Here is a 22552-nt window from a genome sequence, read left to right as displayed (position 1 = left end):
CCTAGATTCATCTATGGAATGTGCTTACTATTGCTTTTTTTTTTTTTTTGTCACAGTATTTATAAAACTTCAGTTATTTCAACTTTTTCTACTGTACAAAAGCCTGGTCAAATAAAATTTCACCAATAAACACTATTTGTTAAAATATACTGAACTAAGTCAAATACCAAAGGCAACTTGAAACTGGGTGATACTGGGAACTCAAGTATCAATGCAAGCAATCTACTGTGTTAAAAATGGAAAGTAATTACACAATCTCTCACTGATGTGATATCTTAGTATAGATGATATTGGGCAAATATTAGCACAGAATTCATGATAAAGTACCCAACATTGCTGGTTAAAGAATAGCCTTGGCATAACAGTGCCAGGCTTAAGTCACCACTGTTATCTTACTCTTACACTTCAGTAAAATCCTTGAAATATTGCTCTGTTAGGTGTTTCGGTGAAGGATTTTCTTTCCCCCTCTCAAAGCACTACAGAACATGATTTCCAAAAGTAGCTTGTGAGAGACAGTCCTCTGTGACCCTAAGACAAAAGGATATGAGCCATATTTAGCTGCTGGTTCTTGAGTCACAGGGAAGTCACAGCAGAATTGTTACAGTGATAACAATTTATCTGTGTGGGGAAGGATGGAGTGGTACCTCTCCCAACAGTCTTGCATGTTCCATTCAGGAAATCCCCACTCTCCAAGATGAGACACTACCACTCACTGAACTACAAAATTAGTTCCCACTAGTGCCGGATATCCTTTAAGAAGATATCCTGTGGAAGCAGGATGAGCTTGGAAGAAATGGAGTGAACATTCAGTCTGTTTGACTTCACCTTGGAGTCACCCTTTACCAAGCACTGTAGTTCAAAGAATGTTCCTAATTTTTGTCACAGTATTTATAAAACTTCCTAATCCCACTACATGGGAACAACCAGTACTCAACAGCACAGCATTTAGAGAACAGAGACTATTTCTTCCAGAACAACAGTGAGGATCTAGAAACCAATGCTACTTACAATTAACTTCACAAGGTTCATATCTTTAACAAGCACTTAAACCTGCACTCATATACAAAATAGAACACATATAGATACAAGCTACTCACTTCCAACAATTGATTTAATCTGAAAAAATTGTATTCCTGACTTGGCAGAAGTTAAAACTGACATTTAACTCCTCCCCAGGAGATTGTTAAAGAGTGAAAACCTCCACACTGGTAATTTGAATCAGGAGCAAAACACACCTTTTTTTCCTCTGACAAAATGCATCACATTAAATGATTTTCAAACAGGTAATAGCATGTCACTATTGCTCTTTACATTGCATAAATACTTGCTCTGCTATTCCATATTTTAAAGTGAATTTCCAGTTGAGAGCATTGGTAGCAAGCAAACCTCAGCAGGTTTCCTGTACGGAATCACTGTTGTACTCAGAAGAAAACTGGTGAGGATTAAATAAATGCAAATTTGCTGAAGGAAAGCAGATGAATTAGATTTGTGTTCTGAGGGATGTTTTTGGCTTTCGCTTTTCTAAATATCTCATGAGGAAAAAAACCCTAACCTCCTGGGAACAAGCTTTTGTCTTCTCTCATGACCTCAGTCTCTTACAATGGTACTTAGGACAATTACTTCAAAAGTAAAGTACAGAACAATTATTTTCCTTTTAAACCCTGTCTGTCAAGTATTTTCACTGATTACACGAGCACTTGTTTTCTATAAGCAACATGTTTCTCTTAGACCAGTTTCTGCATGGAGAAGAGGTCAAGTAAAGTGGCTGAAAAGTGCCATCTACTGCCTCCGGGAGAAATAGGTGAAGCTGAGCAGTCATACCATGACTGGAAGAGCAAAAGTTCTGACACGGTCCTTCTCAGGCCACTACAGTAAAGATTAGAAACACGGGAGAGGATAATTACACTTTCTCCCTTCGTTTTTGTGCTATAACAAACAGGGGTTTGTTCGTAGCAGCACTACAATAAGGTGTTTTGCATTTGAAGAAATGCACTTCAGCAGCACTGACCTTTTCCACAGAGCTCATCATCTGGTACATTATGACTGACTTGGAAAACCAATAATACAAGTAGTTAGCTCTGTTTTGTAAGTACATACCTACTTATGTGTATATCATCCATTATGTTGCTTTTTTCACCTTCGCATACTGGAATTAGTTTCATATGCACTTCCTTAGCAGCAAAGCTGGATTTAAGTCATTGTCAGACATTAAAATTACAGACATAAAGCTGGTTGCTACACCCATTCCATTATTCTTTTTGCTCTAAAACTCACTTATTAATTACTCTCAGACCCCATTTCTATGCAGCGGACAAAACCCATTAACTTCTAACTGCCTGAACATCAGGAGTTATCCTGGTATGGTCATCCCAGTTCATTCTGAGACCACCTCTGCCTGTAGCTAGTTTTGTCACTGTATATTGTAGATACTGTAGTGCTAAATCTGAAAAAAGGCCAAAAAGAAAAAAAACCCAACCATAAGTACACTTATTCTGAAAAGAACTGGAAGGACTGGTATCTCTTAAAATAAATGTACTGCGTGCAGATTTTGTGAAGGCTGGGGTGGCAGCACACTAAACAACTGTAGTCAGAAGTCTTTCCCAGCTCCTTGAAAGCTGGAAGGCTTTCCAATTCCTAAAGATAAGAAAAGAAAGCGGACAGGTTGCTGGGTGCATATTGCTGCAGAACCTTATGAAGAAGATGTAAGCCTCCAAATTCAATACCAAAGTGTGGAAACAGACCTAAATCCTCCATATTTGTGTACTTGTGTTCTATCAATGGTTTATTTTTAGCCACTTCGAGCATTGTCTCAAAGAGGCATGGTTGGCACTTTATTGTTAACAGAAACATCTGTCATGGGACTAACCATATAGAACAACATGAGAAATTTTGGCTCTTAATACGCAGAGAACAATCAACTACTATTGATGATATTCCAAAGTAGTGAATTACTTCCCTTACAGGAGGATATGTATATTTTAGTGGGCCACCTCATGCACCTTCCAACATAAAACTTTGAAGTCTTGAGTACATTGGGCAGGGAGATCCAAAAAATACTTAATTTTTTTCACTTTATGCCAACACTGGCTATTTTATAGACTTCATACACTGCACACTTCCCTGAAAACATGCCAAATGCAGAAACTAAAATAACAATGTTATCCAAACCAAGTCTGTTGCATTTGTACATCCCAGTTGAATTCAAGCTAGAGTTCACATCCTGTAAAAGATAAAGCAACTGATATTGTGTATGATGTGACAAATACTTCTTGCCATGGTAGAGGGGCTTGAGACACTGTTGGTCAGTTCAGCTTATTTTTCCCACAGTAGCTGAACTGAATTCAGTCTACCTCATTTTGGAACGATGTGCTCAGTCACTACCACCTTGTAGCTGAGTTTCAGTATTCCCTCACTGAAGGTGCAATAGCTTCCCTCTGAGAATAGAGCATGTCACTATCCAGTTTAACCTATAATCCCACTTTAAACTAAATATAATAGAGAAGGCCTGTGGGGGAAAAGGGATGCATGCAAATGAGTTATAGCATTGTCTGATACCCATTACTGAAGGACATCTTATATAATATAAAAGCATAAGATTGCCTGTGTGCTCATCAGAAGCTGAACTGTGTTTATTTCCTACCAGTTGCACCATCCTGTGTTCTTATGTTTTTGTGATCAATATTTCTTCAATAGCCTAGCCAGAAAAGTATCTTCAATGTGATTTAAATTTGCAGTGGGAGAAAAGCAAAAAAGACCACCGCTAACATTTCTACATATACAGTTTAATCTGAAAATAAGCTGGAGATATTTTTTCTAGGTTCAAGGAACTAAATCAAGAACAAACTCAACTGACAGATTGTTTCCTCTGGTGAATCAGCAGAAGAAAAAAATGTTTAGTGGATGAAAAAAAAAATTTAGAAGTCCCTAAAGTCACAACATTACTTTTCACTGATGTTTGTAGTTCCAGCTGTTTTGTTCTCCTCTGCAGGGCATTTGTTACAACCATAAAACACTTTGCAGCTCTTGACACAGGAAGAGCTTTCCTCTGTTACCTGATAAGCCAAATTACTTATCTTCACAGTTCCTAGAACATTGATGGGTATTGGAAATGGTTCATTACTTTACTGGTGAACATAGAAAAAAAAAACCAACAATTTTGTAAACATTAGAAGGGCTACAAATATAACAAGTCAGAGATAGTTATACCTGTATACTATTCACATGGAAAAAACCAAAAAATTGCAAATATACTAATATCCTATGGTTTGCATTTGAGAACGAGATCACTGAAGATGCTGAATGGGAGTTCCTTGAAACATGAAGGAAAATTAGACTTAAACTCTGTTGTGGTTTTTTTTTTTTTTTCCCAAATTCCCCCCCACAGGTTCTATTTTTCACCAGTGAGGGAAAGACTATTCAGTTTGCTTTCTACAATGTGTTGTTCCGCAGTTACACAGCTCCATAGAGGGGAAAAACTGTGTCACAGCAGCCAAAGAACAAACTCATTGTTACACCTTGGAGAGCAGTATACTTAATAGCTGGCTGTCTTCTGATTTCCAGGCCTAGCTTGTATAGATCAAAATTAATCTGTGAATCCTATATATTCCCTTTATTCATGGGGGAAAATAGCAGAAAAAAGCTCACTTAATAAAAATATCTGGTCTACTTCTCCAATATGCACCTCCAAATCCTGCCTGCCAATAAAAATATGTACAACAGAGCCCACAGAAGTTAGTTTTCAAAACTTGGGACAATAATAAATAAGTTTCTAAAGAGACATCCTTTGCAGATGAACTGTAGCAACCAATGTCACTGTCATTCCATTTACATGGTCAAAAGCATACCAGCCTTCCTTGGGTCTTTCCTCTCACTATCCTCTAAGCCTTCACAGGGTGCTTGAAACCTGCAGCTTTTCAGAAGGATTACAGAGGTAATTAGAAGCTCTATGTTAATTTCATTTTAGATACATGCTTCTCATGCATGTGTCTAACTTCTTCAGTAAAATGATTACTAAAGAAGCTAACATCCAAAAAACCCACCTTCTGTGTTCCCCACATCCAGATCCTCACTGCTTTTGAATAGCAAACAGAACATAAGAAATAAAAAACATATGGAAGTCCCTAGTCCCTGTTAAAAGCCAGGATGAAATTACTATAACTGAAAGCTAGATCCCAAATCAGAAGTTTATCTGCTTGGAGACTGGTTATTTCTGCTGCCTACAACTGACATTAGAGCAGTTCTTTAGAAAAGTTTTCATGACAGTCTACATTCAATCAACTCTGAAGACCAACATTAATAGATTCCTACTTTCTGTCTCATAGACAACATAGTTGTGCCTCCAAATAAGGTTTTTGCATTGTTCTCCTCTTAGCATCCCCCAAGAATCAGCTAAAACAGTTAGTGAAAGAGCATCAATGGTTGGGGAAAGTTACTGTAGAAGTTGTTGCATAGAAAATGATACATTCTTCCAGCAGCTCTGAGGAGGAAAAAAAAAAAGAAAAAAAGAAAAATATCTTCATTGTGTTTCTAAAAATCTGCTTAAGTTTTGCACCACACATTCCTCTTTAGTGGAGCAAAGACTGTCTTCTAAACTCTAACACATAACACTACCACTAGAGAAACCTGTTTCTGTTTTCCAAAATCTGTAGGTACTGAATTAAAATGTCACATTGAAAAGCTACTAAGAACTATTTTAAACATCGCAGCCTGAGCAGTATACCATGAGTCCATATTCAATATAAAACAAAATCTGTTGAAAGTATCTCAGTTGACACACAAAAAGCTCCAGTCCTTCCTCTCAAGAAGGCAGAAACAACTGGAAACTTTCTAAGCACTTGTCAGGTAGTTTTTACTTATACAAGAATTCTACCATTGGTTCTCATGGCCCCAAGACTGGAATAGCAATAGGACCATATAGAAGTCCACTCCAGAATTCTGGCAACCAAAAGGGTTATGCAACACTGGGGGGATATGAAGAGAGTAGCTGTTAAGCTTAAAACAGACTTGTTTCAGTTGCCAAAAAAATGTAGATATGCAACATCCTAAGAGACTGAACAATAGAACACTTAAAGCAGCAAAGCCTCAGGTAGCTTTAAGTCTGCAAGGAAGAAGGTACCAATACCAGAAGCTGAAGAGAATGGCAGGAAACAAATACGAGTAGGAAAAAACCCCCAAAGCCCAAACCAACCCCTCCCCCCCCAAAAAAAAGAAAATGAACCAACCAACCAGGCCAAAACTAGCAATTTGATTAGCTCTACCCTTTCCTAACTGCATCTGATACCTAACATCACACTTTCATTCCTATTTCCATTTATAAACGCAATGTTGATTACATCTGATAGCAGGCAATACACCACATCTATCCCATTTCTATCAGACTTCAGCTCTGAGACACTTTCTCCCCTGGCTTTGGTGATGCGTCATAGTAACCTTGGCTACAGGGCAGCTATTGATTCAAAATACAAATACAGTGTGAGAGAATTTCACTGCACAACAGGGTTATTGTGACTGCTCTGAGCAGCCCCTGTTTGCACAGCAACTGCAGAACCCAAGAATCTAAGCACTTAGATGTGCTGAAGTCTGATTTCTTCTTGTATTTGTCTATGAACTTAGAACTTGCATGAAGTAGAACGTGTATGCAATATACTGTGCTATTTGTGTGGCACAAAACAGCATCTGACAAGGCCAGTAACCTGAAAGGGAAGATCCCAAGGAGTCTCCACTCCATTGGAAGTGTATCCTACATGACAGAGCACAGAGAGGTAAAGTCTTAAATTTAACTCAACACAAATTGGCAGAGCTCTTAAACAGTCAGGTCCTCCCAAACAGGAGCAACTCAGGCTTTAAGAACAGTGAACCTCAGTCAGGTATTTCAAATCCATCAAAAAGCCACCAATATTTCTGAGCAAGTCCTGGTCCTAAGTGAATATTTTTTAATATTGCAATAATTACGTCATTAAAATTTCCTTTGAGTGCTTGCATCAGTAGAACCTGATTAAAGTACAGCAAGGACAAACGTAGTATCTTGCACCTAGGAAAACATAATCTAAGAATGGAAACAGAGTTGGAAGCAGTTCTGTGGAAAGAAATTTGAAGGTCCTGGTGGACAGGTAGCTCAATATGAGCAAACAGTGTGTTGCTGTGGCAAAGAGTCAACAGGATGCCAGACTCCATCCACAAGGATGTCATCAGAGATACAGGAAGTCATTATCCCACTCAGTGTTTATCAGGCCACAACTGGAATATTGTATTCAGTTTTGGTCCCCACTATAGAAAAAAAAATGCGGACAGGCTGGAAATGGTCCAGAGAAGGGTCACAAAGATGCTCACAGAACTAGGAAGCTTCTATGAGGAAAGGCTTATAGAACTTGGTTTGTTCAACCTTAAGGAGAACTTTTCACCATGGTCCAGTATTTAAAGGGTTGTTACATTGAAGACTGAGACTCCCTTTCTTATGAGGGGTTACACAGAAAAGATGAGCCACAGGTACAAGCTATTCATGGGAAGATAGATTTAACAGAAGAGGAAGACTATTCCTATGACTTCCCCAGGGAAGTGGCGGACCCCAGCATTGGACACTTTAAGGATTCAACTGGACAGGGTGCTGGGCCATCTTATCCAGACTGTGCTTTTGCCAAGAAAGTTTGGACCAGATGATCTTTGATGTCTCTTCCAAACTTTTGTTCTATGATTCTGTTTAAGAGCTTGTATCTCACTGTTGATGGAAAAGCAAACAATGCTTTTATACAATTTAGTTTGTACACCTGTAACTGGAATCAGAGTAGAATGAATCCTAAAGAGTTTAGCAATTCACTAGTTGGACTAGAGATTGTAATTATGTCTGCTTTCTTTCCATGTCTTCATAATGACTATTAATGTTAGCTATTAATATTCTTAAATAAGAGTGTATATGCTCATATTCCTAAACCCATGCATTGTACTCATAAAAAGAACCCCACTGAACTGTCATAACCTTCCGAATTCACATGCAAGGAATTGATTTTGAAGGCTGCTCAAAAGATCTACTATCACTGTGTCCTTTGTGTCACAATGAAAACCATATACTGTATAGCTGCATGCATCTACAGCAGATTATGGAAAGTGGCTTATAGTAAGGAAAACTAAATTAATACTTAGCAAAGATGATTGAAAGCCCCTGATTAAATTTTGCAAACCTCTATGTCCACTAATGAGGCCCCAAGCTGACTTGGTAGAATTACTCTTTTGTATTCAGCAGAGTAATATATTCCTCTTTGTACAGCAGAGACAAAAGAGATGTGTCATCAGGGAGCTGTCTGCCTGCACAAACACACTCTATAGAAATTGCCATATTATTGGAAGCATGGAGGAATACCACTAGGAAAACACAGGAAACCCAAGCCAAGATTTGAGACAGCTAAACTCAATTATCAGACATTTTCATTCAGATTTGAGAGTGCCACTGTTTTGTTACTGCTGTTAAAAGTGCCTACGGCATTCTTTATGATTATTAGTGAAACAGAAATTAAATGACAACTGACCCGTACAGTGTTCACTGGAGTCACATGTTTCAGAGACCTAGATACTGCATCTGCATCACTGTGTGATGAACAGCACGTACATCCCCACTTATGATCTGCTTTGGAGTACCAATATAGAGGAATGAAGGAAATTTGATGAAAATTCTTAAACTGATGCCATGCCAGGAATGAATGTTCTTGGTTTCTGCTTTAAACTCCTATTGGTCTGTAAGCTTTTGGTCATTAATACAAAATTATATCTCCATAATGTTTAAGAGAAATTAATACAGAAGCCTGAAAGAGTCAAAATACTTCTAAAAAGATGATATAAGAAAGATAACATTGCTGTTAAGTATGGGTATATCATCTCAAACATTGAAAAACCGTAGCCATATGCCAGAGGAACAGTGACACCTAAACACCAGACAACATAAAACTAACAGCACTATGCAGGAAGAAGTCTCTTCATGGGCAGAATATTCCAAATTAATTTCCCAAAAAAAACCCCACAAACCAAAAACCCCAAACGCCACCACCAAAACAAAACACAAACACTTGCATCATCCATAGCTTTTAATATAAAGTCCAACTGATGGTGAATTGCCAATGATAACTACTTCCTGTGTTACCACCAGCAACATATTCACTGCTAGTCCTAATTTCCTACTGTTCTCAGAAATCTGCCCTTTTGAAAGAATCTAAAACACCTGGAAAGAAGTCTGCTATTTGTAGATGCCCAGAAATTGAACCCTGTTATAGTCCTTTCTAGTATGTTTTACTGGTTGGGTATGCTTAATAGGTTGTGTTAGACAAGCAAGAGTTATTGTGATTCTACATTACTTGTCTAAATACATGCTGCCACAATGTACATCTTAATTTCATCCAAGCTTTCCAAATTATCTCGTTGTATAGGACATGAAAAGTAGGTTATAATTTTCACATTGTTCAGCACTCTAACAAATCACATTTGAAAAATGTTCTATGACAAGCATTTGAAGAGCACTCAGTATCTTTTCTCCTCTTCTGGCAGAAAAAGTGGCATTGAACTACACACAGACCAAGCAGACACAATGGATCTGGTGAGAATTAGTCTCCAGCTACTTGTTTCTAACTAATAGTAGCTCAAACTTTTTATAGGCATTTTAGACCACAAAAAAGTATAAAAAGTCACATTTCCTAATAAGCTGCCATGCAGCTTGCAGAACTGGTGCTTGCACAGCTCCAGACAACTATTTTCCCAGTTCTGTCCCTTTAGAGAGCTACACTTTTCACCAGCAGACATTTACTACTGCTTCTTCACAACCTAGTCACCTCTTTGAAAGCACCTTCTCTGCTTCCAGTGGTGTCCTTTTCCTGCAAAGCTGAGGTCTGCACTTGTGACTGCAGAACCAGCCACAGGTAAGCCTTTGCTTAAGGCTTCTTTTCACAGTAATAAAGGAACATGCAGGAACCAAAATCGGATAAACGTTAGTGAAGGGCAGGTGAGCACCTTGAAAGCAGTTCAACAACAGTCAGGCATAAGGCATTTCCATTAAAACTTTGTGAAGACCCTATTTAAAGTCTCTCTGACATGTAGCCCAGTATTGCCATTGTTCAGCAAAATTTACCATTTTGCTCTGTTTTTCTAGATGAGGGAGATGGAAGTCAGACCTCCCCACACAGGACAAGCTCCAGCAAAGACTGTCCCACTTTGTTACTATTAAACTTTCCAAAATGAAGTGAACCAAAAATATAATAGCATCTTTAGGCAGACAAATGAGAGTCTGGCCACTACATTTTAATTCAGAGGCTGGTCAAATAATAATCCTCTGTCTGTAGTAATTTTCTTACAAAAAAACATGATTTAAGATGATTTTAGGAGCAGAAAATCAAATCATTTACAGTGGATAACTCTTTTAATAACAAGACACTTTTATCTGTCAGCCAGCAGCATTGTCAGTACTTGGGCATAATTAGGACTAGAATTTGGTAATTTTGCTATAAAGCAGCTGACTGAATAATAGACACTATTTTAAAAAAGACTTCAGTTGAAATATCCAATTTGGACTCAGGTCACACAGCCACATGACAATTTACTAAAATCTGTGCACATTAGTATTTAAAGTAATTCTAGGCCTCTTGCTTTCTAACAAGCCACTTTACCGTTGGTTTTAGTATCCATAATTATCCATATCCCTTTAGCTGACTGGTAAAGAAAACCATTTATCCTCCAAGATTCTGGAGAACATTAACTAATGGAATCTTTAATGCAAAACATAATCATATCTTAATCTAAAATTTTAGGGTAGCATACTGTGGGAAACTAACATTTTTCATAAAAATAAGTGAGTTCCATAAATAACCTACAGGAATGTGAACATGACAAGCAAAATATATTAAGTGATAGGAAGGCCAAAGAGTCAAATTTCAGAAACTTCAAAGCAACACTAAGCATTTCCCCTCTAAATTGCAAGCCTCTTTCTTTTAAAGATGAAGGAAACAATATCTTTATATGTAGATATGTATACATATCCATACCAAACATAGTGTTTGGTGTGAAAGTAAAATTTCTGTTGCTAGTCATCATATTTTATCATTCCACAAGCCTTATACTTTGTTTCATAAAAACTTCATTCTTATCAAGGCTTATTAGGTGTAAAACTTCAATTTCCTTTAATCCTTTCCTTCAATCATAGTTCTGTTAAGGGCATTACATAGTGTCCCACATGCTATCTTGTAAGTGATTCATAGGCTATTTAGAAATATTCTTACATCAGACACTGGTACATGACTTTTTCTAATGTCACTTCAAGAGATGCAATGTGGCAAATAGTTATTAGAAAAGAAATCCCAGGCCACTCAGCCTCTTGGGACTGAGGAAACTAAAATACTAAAACAACACAGGGTAACTGTTGACTTGTACTTCGGTCTGCACAGATAATCTTTCACAATTTTTCACTGTCATTCACGAAAGCAGAGTTTCCTGATGTCAGACAGATTGGGGTAACAATAAAATGACACCATCCATATTATTCCTATTTGCTAGTTTTTGTAATGTTTTATCTTCCAGTCAGCTATAGCAGAAGTACAGTTATCGCTTATTTTTCCTTTCCAAGTTTTTTCTTTGCAAAATAGTTACTGTCTTTTAATTCATTTTACATAAATGAAACAGAGGACCTCTTACGTTCTGAAGCTAAGTGTGGAGCATAGCGGCAACTTTAGGTGAAGTAAAAACAAACAAACAACTGAGAGTGTTGCATTTCACCAAAGCTTTAGAGCTCCTTTCACTGGTGAAGTTACTCTAGGTGATACACCAAGTCAAAATTGGTCTAAAAGCAACCAGAAGGGTTCATTAGTACAAAACACCAAAATCTATGTTAGAGATGCACAGACCTTCATCCAAGCTCCGTGTCAAAATTCAGCAAAATTCATGAACTCTTGGAAGTTCAGTGTATTCTGAGGCTTGCCTGAAGCAAAGCAAGCCCTGACACCGAGTTGCTCTACCCGAGTTTTTAAAATTCCCAGAGACTTTGGTAGAGGGGAACTGGGTGGGGTAACCACAAAACCAGAGCCATACATCTCTAACATAAAAGTTAACTTTATTAAGAAGATAGATGTATCAGCTGAGCCATCATTTCCGTCCATGATTTCTGTTCTGCCACACGCACTCATACCACGCTCACAAATAGAGCTCCAGCTCCTCTGGGCCAGTCAGCATTGACCTGCATCATCAACGAGTGCAAACAGGCACTCTGACCACTCCGTTTGTGGGGTCCTGGCTGACAGCTTGGTTCTATCACACTTACTGTTCCTCTATAGGCTTTGCCTTTTATAAGTTCAGACATCCTTTCATGGCATTTCCATCTCTCTCCAGCCACTAGGGACTGCTGTCTTAATTATTTATTACTTTCTAAATTAGACCACAAACAAGCTGTCAACAACCTTGCTAATCACACAGCCCCAGGCCAATCTCTGACTTTCTCCTTATCTAAGGCAAATTGCTGATTCTCCCTAGAGATTGTTACCCTCGGGTCTCCTGCCCCCAAAACATAAGGGTGAGGCTAGCAGCAGTTGCAAAACAAAGTTTCTCTGTACTTCTTGGTTCTCCAGCTCCTACTGGATTAATCTGGTCAGATACATTCAAGATGTCATTAGCAGTGCTTTTTATTTATACTTGGAAATTGTTCTTTGGGGTTTATTTTCCTCCTTAAATCCTGTCAAAATTTTTCTTGTTGTAATTTGTAGCATTGTCTCTTGTCTTATTGTGCACCCCTGGGAAGTCTGATTTTGTTTTCTCTATAAATTTCCAGGACAGCAAATATTCCCCTTACTATGTTGGCATTCTCTGCTGACTCATGAAAACTAAGCACAGTGATTTCTCACACAGCATCTTGAAAATGCCAGTGACTATTAAACAAGTCATTGAGAACTATCATCTTGTAAATACCACTTAGAATTTTTCTGTGAAGTTAAATTCCTTAAATCAGAAATCTGCTAGCAAAATTAACACATCCAATATATCACTTGAGAAACCATGCTTTGGAATTTTATATTAGCAGCACTTTTGGTTAATTTTTTTTTCCTCATGTGTGAATCATTGGGAATTAACCTGAAATTGCAGTAGCAAAAGATGCAGTTTTTACTGTGAGAAGGTCATCCTGGGTTTTTGGTTTTGGTTTTGGTTTTCTCCAGGCAAATTGCTTCCTCTTTAATTGGAATCCTTTCAGTATCTAATGTTTTGTTCACCTAAGTACTAATCAAAGTGACACGACTGTGTACAGTACCATCTTAAACCTTCACTGTATTTTGCTTTTTTCATAATATCAAAGGCATGGAGCTGTAGGCATGCTCAAGATAATATATAGAGCACGTTGAGGTTAGGGAATTAATCAGGCATTTCACAGGATTCTTTTTAAACAAGTTCCTTATTTGTCTTCTGTGACTCCTCACATAAAACCACATTGTTATAAGCTTAAAGTCCAAGTTGGAGAATGTGCTTTTATATATGTAGGCAGGAATGTGCTGACTATTCATATTGTGGAGCTGCTCCTTTCAGTATTTAAAGATTTTAATACATATTACAAATTATTATTGTGCCAAGAGTGATAACATTATCTACTTCACTAAGTTGGAAAATGATAGGTATAAAAAAAAGAGAAATAACATTATGTTTCATACTTTCATGCTCCACTTGGAGTCAGACAAAACATTTCTCCTGCCATTCATCCTGTCCATAAGACTGTGAGAAGTTTGATAACTCATTATACCTCATTTTCTGACTCAGTGAGTCTGGGATCAAAAGGGTCAGAGACAAAACTGCTGGATGTCTCATTCAATATTCCTGGCCCTGCAACCATAAAAATCCCAGTTTGTGCTTTTTACTACTAAATCAGACCCTAATTCCCCAAGTAACAGGTGAAAAAAAAAATTGTAGTCTCTCCCATATATCCTTTATTGACAGTAACATCCCAGAAGTACAGAAAGTTTAGCATCTATTTTCAGTAAATTAGGCAGCACCAGAACATTTACTGCACTCATATTACTATCAGATATTTTATATAATTTTTTTTTTTAGCTGAAGCTTACAAATCTTCTGGAAAATATAAAAATGAAGTTTACTGCCCTGAAAAAATCCTCTCTTCTATGATTCCTGTGTTCATTTGGGTTTGTAGGAAAATGTGGTATTAAGAACTTTTCTTTTGAGTAGTACTCGCATTTATCCTAGCGTTTAAGTTCTTACAACAGTGTGCTCTGGCAGCTCAGTCACCCATGGTACTGCAGAGTGCTGACATACAATTTTGTTTATCCAAATAAAAGGGCTCAGAGAACTCTACATCCAAAAAAATACACTGTAAGTGTTTAAAACAAACACTGCCATTTTATTGGCGACAGATTAATTTATGAATGAGATTCCAGCAAGAGCCTACACAGCTAGTAAGGCATTTGTTAAAATGCAACAGAATATAATTTCTATGCTTTCTTTCCAAATTCCAAGTTTATCAGCCTTTCCATCAGCAGTCTTAAGCTGTCTATTGTATCTAATTTTTTTATTTTCTAATCCTTATATAATTAATCAAACATTTTAATTGTTACATGTGAAGGAAATTATGTAAATAAATACATTAGACTAAATTCCTTCCTCTGTGTGAATCAATATGCAATTCATTGATTTAATTGCCTAAGTTAATTCTGGCCATTAACATAACCAATTACTCTATCAAAAAAACCCCCAGACACCAAATACAGGATTTGAAAAATAAGTCTTTCCATGTATCACTAGAACAACACATATTCTGGTATTACTTTCTGGGTCTGAAGTCAAAGAATTGGGATAACACAATAAAATGAAATAAATCTGTAAACTGTAACACATTCAAATGTAAAATAAATACCACTGACCACTACATTAAAAAGCCATCACTTAGACATTCCCTTGCAATATAATATTGTCATCTTTCTTCTAAAAACAGTCATAAAAGGAAAAATTAATCAATCTTTTGGGAAGGCATCGTTATTCATGCAGGTACTAAGAGAAGAAACTCTTTAGTATAAATGCCATATCTAGAAAAATTTAAATCCCTCTCACCAGTACTTCTTGAATTAAAAGCCTTGAGAAGACAGACTGATTAAAAATCTCCTAGATTTATTTCTTAATGTAAGTATCACTACCTTTTAAATAGCCTACCTGGAAGAGATATTTTAACAAAATATAAATAAGCTTTTGCAAAAAAAAAAAAAAAAGAAAAGAAAAAGAAAAAAAAGCATTTATGTAAAATGATATTTATGTAATAAATTCACCAGAATTTGTTTTGCTTATCAGATGTATTAAACAAACAGAAGTGGTATATGTACTAAATTACGTGGACTGTTTTCTGAGACTTGAAATCAGTTACATAATATCCACAAAGACGAAAAACTAAAATGAGCAACATTTTAATAACAAAGAGATACCGAAATACAGAAAATATTTAAAACTGAATAAAAACACATTTCCAACTTTAGATACCCCATTTACAAATATACTGATTTAGCTCAGAATATCCTTGCTTACAGCCCCTGGCACAGCAGTTCGGTGAAAGCTCGCATTTTAGGAGAGATGCTATTGCTCCATCTAGTGAAAAATTCGTAACACCTCAGGCTTCAACTCTGAAGCTGAACGAAATACCATATATTAATCTAGAAAAAATATCCCTCCTCAAGGTAGATTGTATTCATCCCTCTGTCAAAATAAACCTGTCATCATGTACTGCAAAATCAGAACTAAGACTATTCATAACCTTTTGAGATAAGTCATAAATGGGAAATTGAACTCTAATAAAGATCACAAGAAATAAAGTGCAGGAAAAATTCTCCATCCCTAATGATTGGAATAAAAAAAAAAAAAAATGAGGGTCGATCACATCACTGATTGTTTCCTCTTGCAATAAAGTCTTTTATAAATCCTCTTGCTCATCTAGCTTTCTACCCTATTCTTTGAATTGGTTTTGAGAATATTTAACGATCTTCCCATTCTTTGGTATCCTATCTTCCTTTTCAAACCCTATTCAAGTTATCCTGACAATTCTCAGCAACCATCCAGACCTTTCAATGGCCTCTTCCTCATAATTTTGCTTGAACTGTGCTTTTTGTTTTCAGCAATAGGCATCCATGACATCCTTACTGAAGAGGTGGGGAAGTGAGAGCTAAAATACTGTAAAGCCATCCCCTCCAGAATGTCTGTCTTTCCTTCCAACGTGAATTTGGATATGTGCTGGTGGCAGCTAGCAAATTGAAAAAATAAGTCATAACATTCTGTATTTATTAAAATCCTTAATAGCAATGCCTACAATTGAAGGAGTTCAGAAACACCAAAGGATATTATTTCTCTAAAAGTAATTATACACAGACTCAATGTTTAATCCTGAATTTTGATGATCCCTCTTACTATTTTATATAAATTTTTAAAATTTTGCTTAATGGAGTAAATGTTACTCTGCAACACTACCTTTCAAAGTACTCTGAAAAGCGATTTTTAACAATCCCATTTTGCTTTCCTATGAAGTCTGCAATTCTCTATCATAAACACAGCTAGCAGATGTCTGGTATGATAGACAGGGTAACACTGATACACTCACCATCCACAGTCATTGCTTCAGAGTGCTTAACTGTTATGCTTATAGAGCAAGGAAAAGGAATCCTTCTGTAATCTATAATCAACTTAATGTCATGTTAACAGATGGCTACATTGTGTCATGTACAGCTTCTGGATGATTTTTAAAACTTACAGTCAAAAAATATGGACAGTCAGTTGGTCTACCAACCAAAAGACCCAATGGTCTGCATTTGAATCTGTGTTAGAAATTAATATGATGAAAAAAAAAATCAAGATATGGACCTCAGAGTAAAGAATTACAAACAGCAGAAAAGTAAGTAAGGAACCACTTACAATTCATATTGAGTTGCCTGTGAGATTTTATCATCCTTATTTTGCTTTCAGAATGTCAAGGAAAAAACCTTCATGATACCTGAAGATACCTAGAGATACTACCTGTTGATTGTTAGTTTTGTGACAGTTAATGAATAACTGATCCATGAAGAAGAAAAAGGACGCTCATATGCATAGAAATGTCTCAAGATGAGACTAAAGCTTAAAATAACAGAGGCAGAGAAAGGCTTAAGGGCTGTAAAAAGACAAAGCGCAGGACCCGAATTCTTGCCATCCTCATTAGAATTAACTAGAGCTCAGAGGTTGCTGGGTTCATGTCAGTGCCCAAAAGCACAAAATATTCACAAAGTAGCCCAATTGTGAGAGCGAGTGTGTAAATTTTGCAAAATTCCAGCTTCTCTTCCAGAGCATTCCAGAGCTTGGTTAATTCTCTCAAATCTGCTTTTCTCTAGGTTTACATCTACTGATAATGATTTTCTCCTGGCTTCTCTCCACAGACTTACCACTTTAGGTCTCTGATAAAATCCTTATTACACTGGCATGTAATTCCTTGATCAGAGATCAAAAGACCAAAAGGCTTTCTGACCTACAGAGTTGCTAGATTATCTTTTGAAGGCAAGGGAGGGGGAAAAGGAAGCTCTTTGATATTTTGTAACATCAGTGAGTGATGTTTGTGAATCCAATATTAAAATAACACTTCTAACAAGGAACAGAGTAAAAGACATACTGTATGCAAATTAAATCAAAAGCTAATCAAGTGATAGGAAAGTTGGGGGTGCATAATTACTGTGAAAATTATCCATAAAGACAATGTAAATTGGCTGGGGTGCGAGCACTATGTGTCATCTCGGTACAAAATTTTTGTTGGCACAACAAGGCTTAGCTGTCAATAAGATCATCATGGGAATACATATTTATCATGCTTTAGAAAGAGCTAGAAAGCACAGTAGCTGGATTGTGTCCATGCAGGTGCAGTCTATCACCATTCTCAATTCTCACCTATTTTTTGAAAACAAGATATATTTTATTCCATATATTTTATTAAGTGATCACAGATACAACTGCATTTGGACTGTCTCTTTGGGGCTGAGTTGATCAGCAATGCTCAGAAACTAGGACTTCTAGGCAGAGTGCTAGAGTCCTTGGGGTAGCTAATTGTGTTTGATATTCATCGTACAAGAGCTGCAGGTACTCAACACCTCAGAAAGGCTGAATCTCACTTTACATATTGCAACTGGAATCACCCTACTGTTATTTCAGCAAATGAAGGATTTCAATAAATGATATTTTAGAAGGATTTTTAGTAATGTGCCACATCCATCAGAGACATACAGTAGAACATTCCAGAATTTTCAAAGTTTAAGAAACTTTGCTGTAATGGCCTTTCAGTCAGTGCAAAGATATGTAGTGAAAAACCCACTGGAAACACCGCATTCTAAAAGTCTCACAGTCAGCTCAGGTACCATCTATGTCTCCACAGTACCTGGGGCTAAATTCCAGCAGTTGCTTCATCACTCAGTGACCCTACCCCAGCCGAAAAGTGAGATCAGGAAAAGAAGACCCACAAGTTGAAATGCAAACAGATTTAACAAAATAACCAAACTAGGACTAATGTCAATATAAATTTACACTTCCCCCAACAGAGGTACAGCAAACACACCAAGCAAGGAGAAAATCCTCAAGAGATGGACAAAACAGCAGAAGAAAAGTCAGGAAGGTCTCACTTTATAGCTAGTCTGATTATGGTATAAGGTACACCTGTAAGCCATCTGGAGTCAGGTGTGCTGGCTAATGGCCTGCAGCCCACAGCTGGCCTGGGATACTGTCCCAGTATTGAGTTGTGTTATAAAATTAGTTTTAATCTGAATAGTGCACAGCTCAGAATGTTGTCCTAGCTGATTTTTTTTTAATTTTTTTTAAGCAGGAAACAGCTGAAAGAACATGTTATGGTTTTAAAAACACCTCTGATTTTTAAGGGAAGTGCAATTTCCACTGATAGGATAGGAAGTATAGATGTTAGATCAAAAATTTCCCACATTCAAACAAAAAGTGTGAATATATAGAAAAATGAAGAAATCTGTTTCACCCACATGGTGAAGCAGCACCATTTATTGATAACAGTGAATCTGGCACACATAACACTAGTTATCTGTATAATCAATTGCACAGTGAAGGTCTGAGTGAATTTTGTTCCTGGACAAGCAAAACCACAATTTAAGCAGAGATCTGCCTGGCAAAAGCTGTTACAAATAGACTTCTAAATGAGATTCCAAGAGGAAAAAAACCAGCTCTTTAAGTGTTTGTAATGAAAAAACAGTGACTTTGAATTCATGTGATTTAGTCAACATTCCACTGATTCAACACCCCTTACTCACCCTTCTGCTGATTCTTTGTCACTTGCTCTTCACTATTAACCTCGTGGCTAGGAACTGTCAGCATTGTTTAAAATAAAGAAAAAAAATAAAAAGAGGAAGATCAGAGAAAAATCTGTGGAATTCAGCAAATACACAGGTTAAACTGAAATATTTTGTCACTTCTGAGTAAATAATCAGTGTTTGCAGTTTTCATTGTTAATTTTAAATTAGCGGAAAACAAATTTTAAAACCCAGAACTTGTTTCACGTTTCTTTTCAAGCTTATTATTTATTTATTTCTTCATGTGGAGGTGGTGGGGGAAAAAAAAAAAAACCCGGAGAAAGGTTGTTTACAGCAGTGTTATGGTGACCTCTTGTGGTCAAGTCACACCCTTCGTTTCACCGTCTCTCAACCTCTCAGTATCAAAGGTTCAATTCTGTTCGTAAATCAGAGCAGGTTTGTGCTGCTAATTATGCTTAACGTGAATTAACTTTTTCCGCCAAATAGCTCACTGACAAAAAAACATTCTGTAAAAAAATACTCAGCGTTTGCACTCCACAAACTTAGCAGGTGACAGTACAGTGTTTTCAAGTCAATTCATAGCTCTATGTAAATAAATTCATTATTGTAAAGAACTATATATTTGTAATAAAAACTTACCACCACGAAGTGTTAAAGAAATAGTATGGTACTAGCCATTTATTTTTAAGAAATTAGAACAGTAGATATTGATAGATTACAACAATACATAGAACATATATGTTTTGATATAAAAAAATAGTGTTAGCTAATTACATGTCTCATTTGCTGTTTAAAGTTGTCTCATCAAATTTTCTTGCAACAAAAATCAGAGAACTGAGCACAGATTTGATGTTGGATACAGCCTATTAACGTGGATCATATCATCTGACACATTATCCCTTAATAGACAAAACCACTCAAGACTTTAGTCTGATTTTACTGTTCCCTGGAAGTGTTCAAAAATTCATGATTTCATGAAACAACTTTTCTGAGTGATTATATTTCAAGTGACGGCCCAACAGTATTTGTGTATCTTGTGGTAGCACTGGAGGATCACCGGTGGTGGTATTTGCACCTGCCAGGTGGTATTCATATGACCTTGCACCTTACTAAATTTAGGATATATTGCAAAGCCATTTTTGCACTGGCTTTGCTGTCTGAAGTTTTGGAAGCTCATCAGCATCATAACCTTGGACTCTCACCAGGTGGCTGTGTGCCACATGCTGATATGCTATGATTGCAGCTGGAGGAGGCCTGAATTCAGCTGCTTGTTTATGTAACACACACTTTAGAGATATGTGGGTGAAAACCAAACATTGCTCGTAGTGTACACACTAAATAGTCCCTTGCATTATTACCTCCCCTCATTCCTTTTCCTTGAAGAAAAAAAAAAAAAAAAAGAGGCTGCTGAGTGAAGTACACCAGAACAATGACAATGATCACAACAGCAACAAAAAAAGCAGATTTAAGTCAAAATGTGCTTATCTTTATGTGTCAATAAGGAGACACTGAGAGTGGTCACCTGTTGAAACAAATCTCCCTGACTTTGAATCATCATTAGTAAACTTCTGACAGCTTCTTGCTCCAGGAGGCTCTGCACACCAGTGGCATGAAGATTTGAGAGACAAAATCAAATTGCGTGGGAGGGAGCTGGTTTATTTCTGTTGTCTAGGAGGCCTAATTTTCCTCACTTTTCTTTAGATGGGTTAACTTTGCAATGCTCAGAACTGACCGATTTAGAACTGCAAGCCTAATTTGCAAGGAGCAGACGTCAATACTCTAGGCACCAGTTAAGCTCCCAGCTAATTATAGTTTGCATATCTGAACACGTGATTGTTTTAGAAGTCTAAAGTCTGTCAGTATTTCCCCTGCACTCAGTGACAGGTATGGTGATAACCAGCCTGAGAAACTTCTAATGACCTCCAAAGTACAGTAGTATTACTGGCCTGGGGCTCAGCCTGGCCTGACAGGTGGCTCGTGGCCACTTCTTGCCCATTGCAGGCTCCTGGCCACCCATCCAAGAAGCCATCTAGCTAGTGACCTTGCTAGAGGAGGTAGTGGGTGACTGCTTGTCTGTCAAAAACCCAGGCATCTCCTGCTTTATTGTATGGCCTGCATTGCCTCGCTGTGCCAGGAGCAAAGCGGTGTAGGCAGGAATCACCTGGTGAGTACCAAGCTGTCATTAGTCTCTCAGCTCCCAGCACACAGGAGAAAGTCTAACAGCCACAGTCTTGTTCCTGTGGCTGCCAACTCACAGCTTTCTCTGCAGCCACATTTCAGCACAAGGGATCAATGGAAAAGCCAGGCCACATGTCTTCAAGACAACACAATACACCAGACGTGCCCAAAGACCTGAAAAATGAGTCTAAGTGTTGAGATGCAGATGGCAGGCAGCTTTTGTAGATTCTGTGGCTGGTGTTAACCCACCGAACACAAAACAGCCTTCAGACACTTCACTGCAACGTTCCTGAGCTCTGGTTAACTCCATATCTCTATATCACCTAAAGTGCAATGAGACTTTCCCTTCCAGCAAAGCCTGCTGATGTGTTGCCTATGATAATGAACGTAGGCAAAAAAAGGACTTCTTGTGTTGGTTCCAGAAGCATAGCCACTTTGAACTGTCAGCTTTGGGGGCACCTAAATCTGAAACAAAGCAGACTTAACAATTCAGTATAAAAGTCACTAATAGATTTAGCAGTTTTGAGTTTAAATTGAATGGTAATCAGGAAACCTAAAAAAGGCTCTAAATTTGCATTACTGAAAGCAAGATTCCTATTTTTATAATCTTTATTTTGTAAGAGGAAAAATATGAGTCATTTCCACATCTCAATGTACATAACCACAGTATTTTGATTGGAACTTGGACAAACTACAGTTTTGAAATAGGTTCTGCATACTTCCTTTAAAAGCTAATGAAAATCAAACTTCTCAAGGATCTTTCACCTATGGACATGATATAACATTAGCTGTAATTACTAGAAGGATCTTCTTGTTCATATTTACTGTGAGAGATGAGCGGCAGAAAATTTCTAGCTATCAAGTATGTTAAGAAACAAAAGGTATACAGAGACACCAAAAATTATTTAAGTTCCTTGACTAGGCTATGATCTACTACAGACTACCATTTTAGTGCATAAATATTTTTTCAATGGGTATTGAAAAATAATTTCCTGTTTATGAAATATTTAAGAAATGTGAAAATGCTATCAAGCTTTGTAATATGCTTTCTCGTTCTCCAATCAGTACAGGGAATTCTTGCAAGCAATGTTTAAATC

Source organism: Indicator indicator, chromosome 12 (genome assembly GCF_027791375.1).
Source record: "Indicator indicator isolate 239-I01 chromosome 12, UM_Iind_1.1, whole genome shotgun sequence".
Taxonomy (NCBI): Eukaryota; Metazoa; Chordata; class Aves; order Piciformes; family Indicatoridae; genus Indicator; species Indicator indicator.
The sequence above is the reverse complement of the archived record's forward strand: the minus strand, read 5'-3'. Positions refer to the sequence as shown.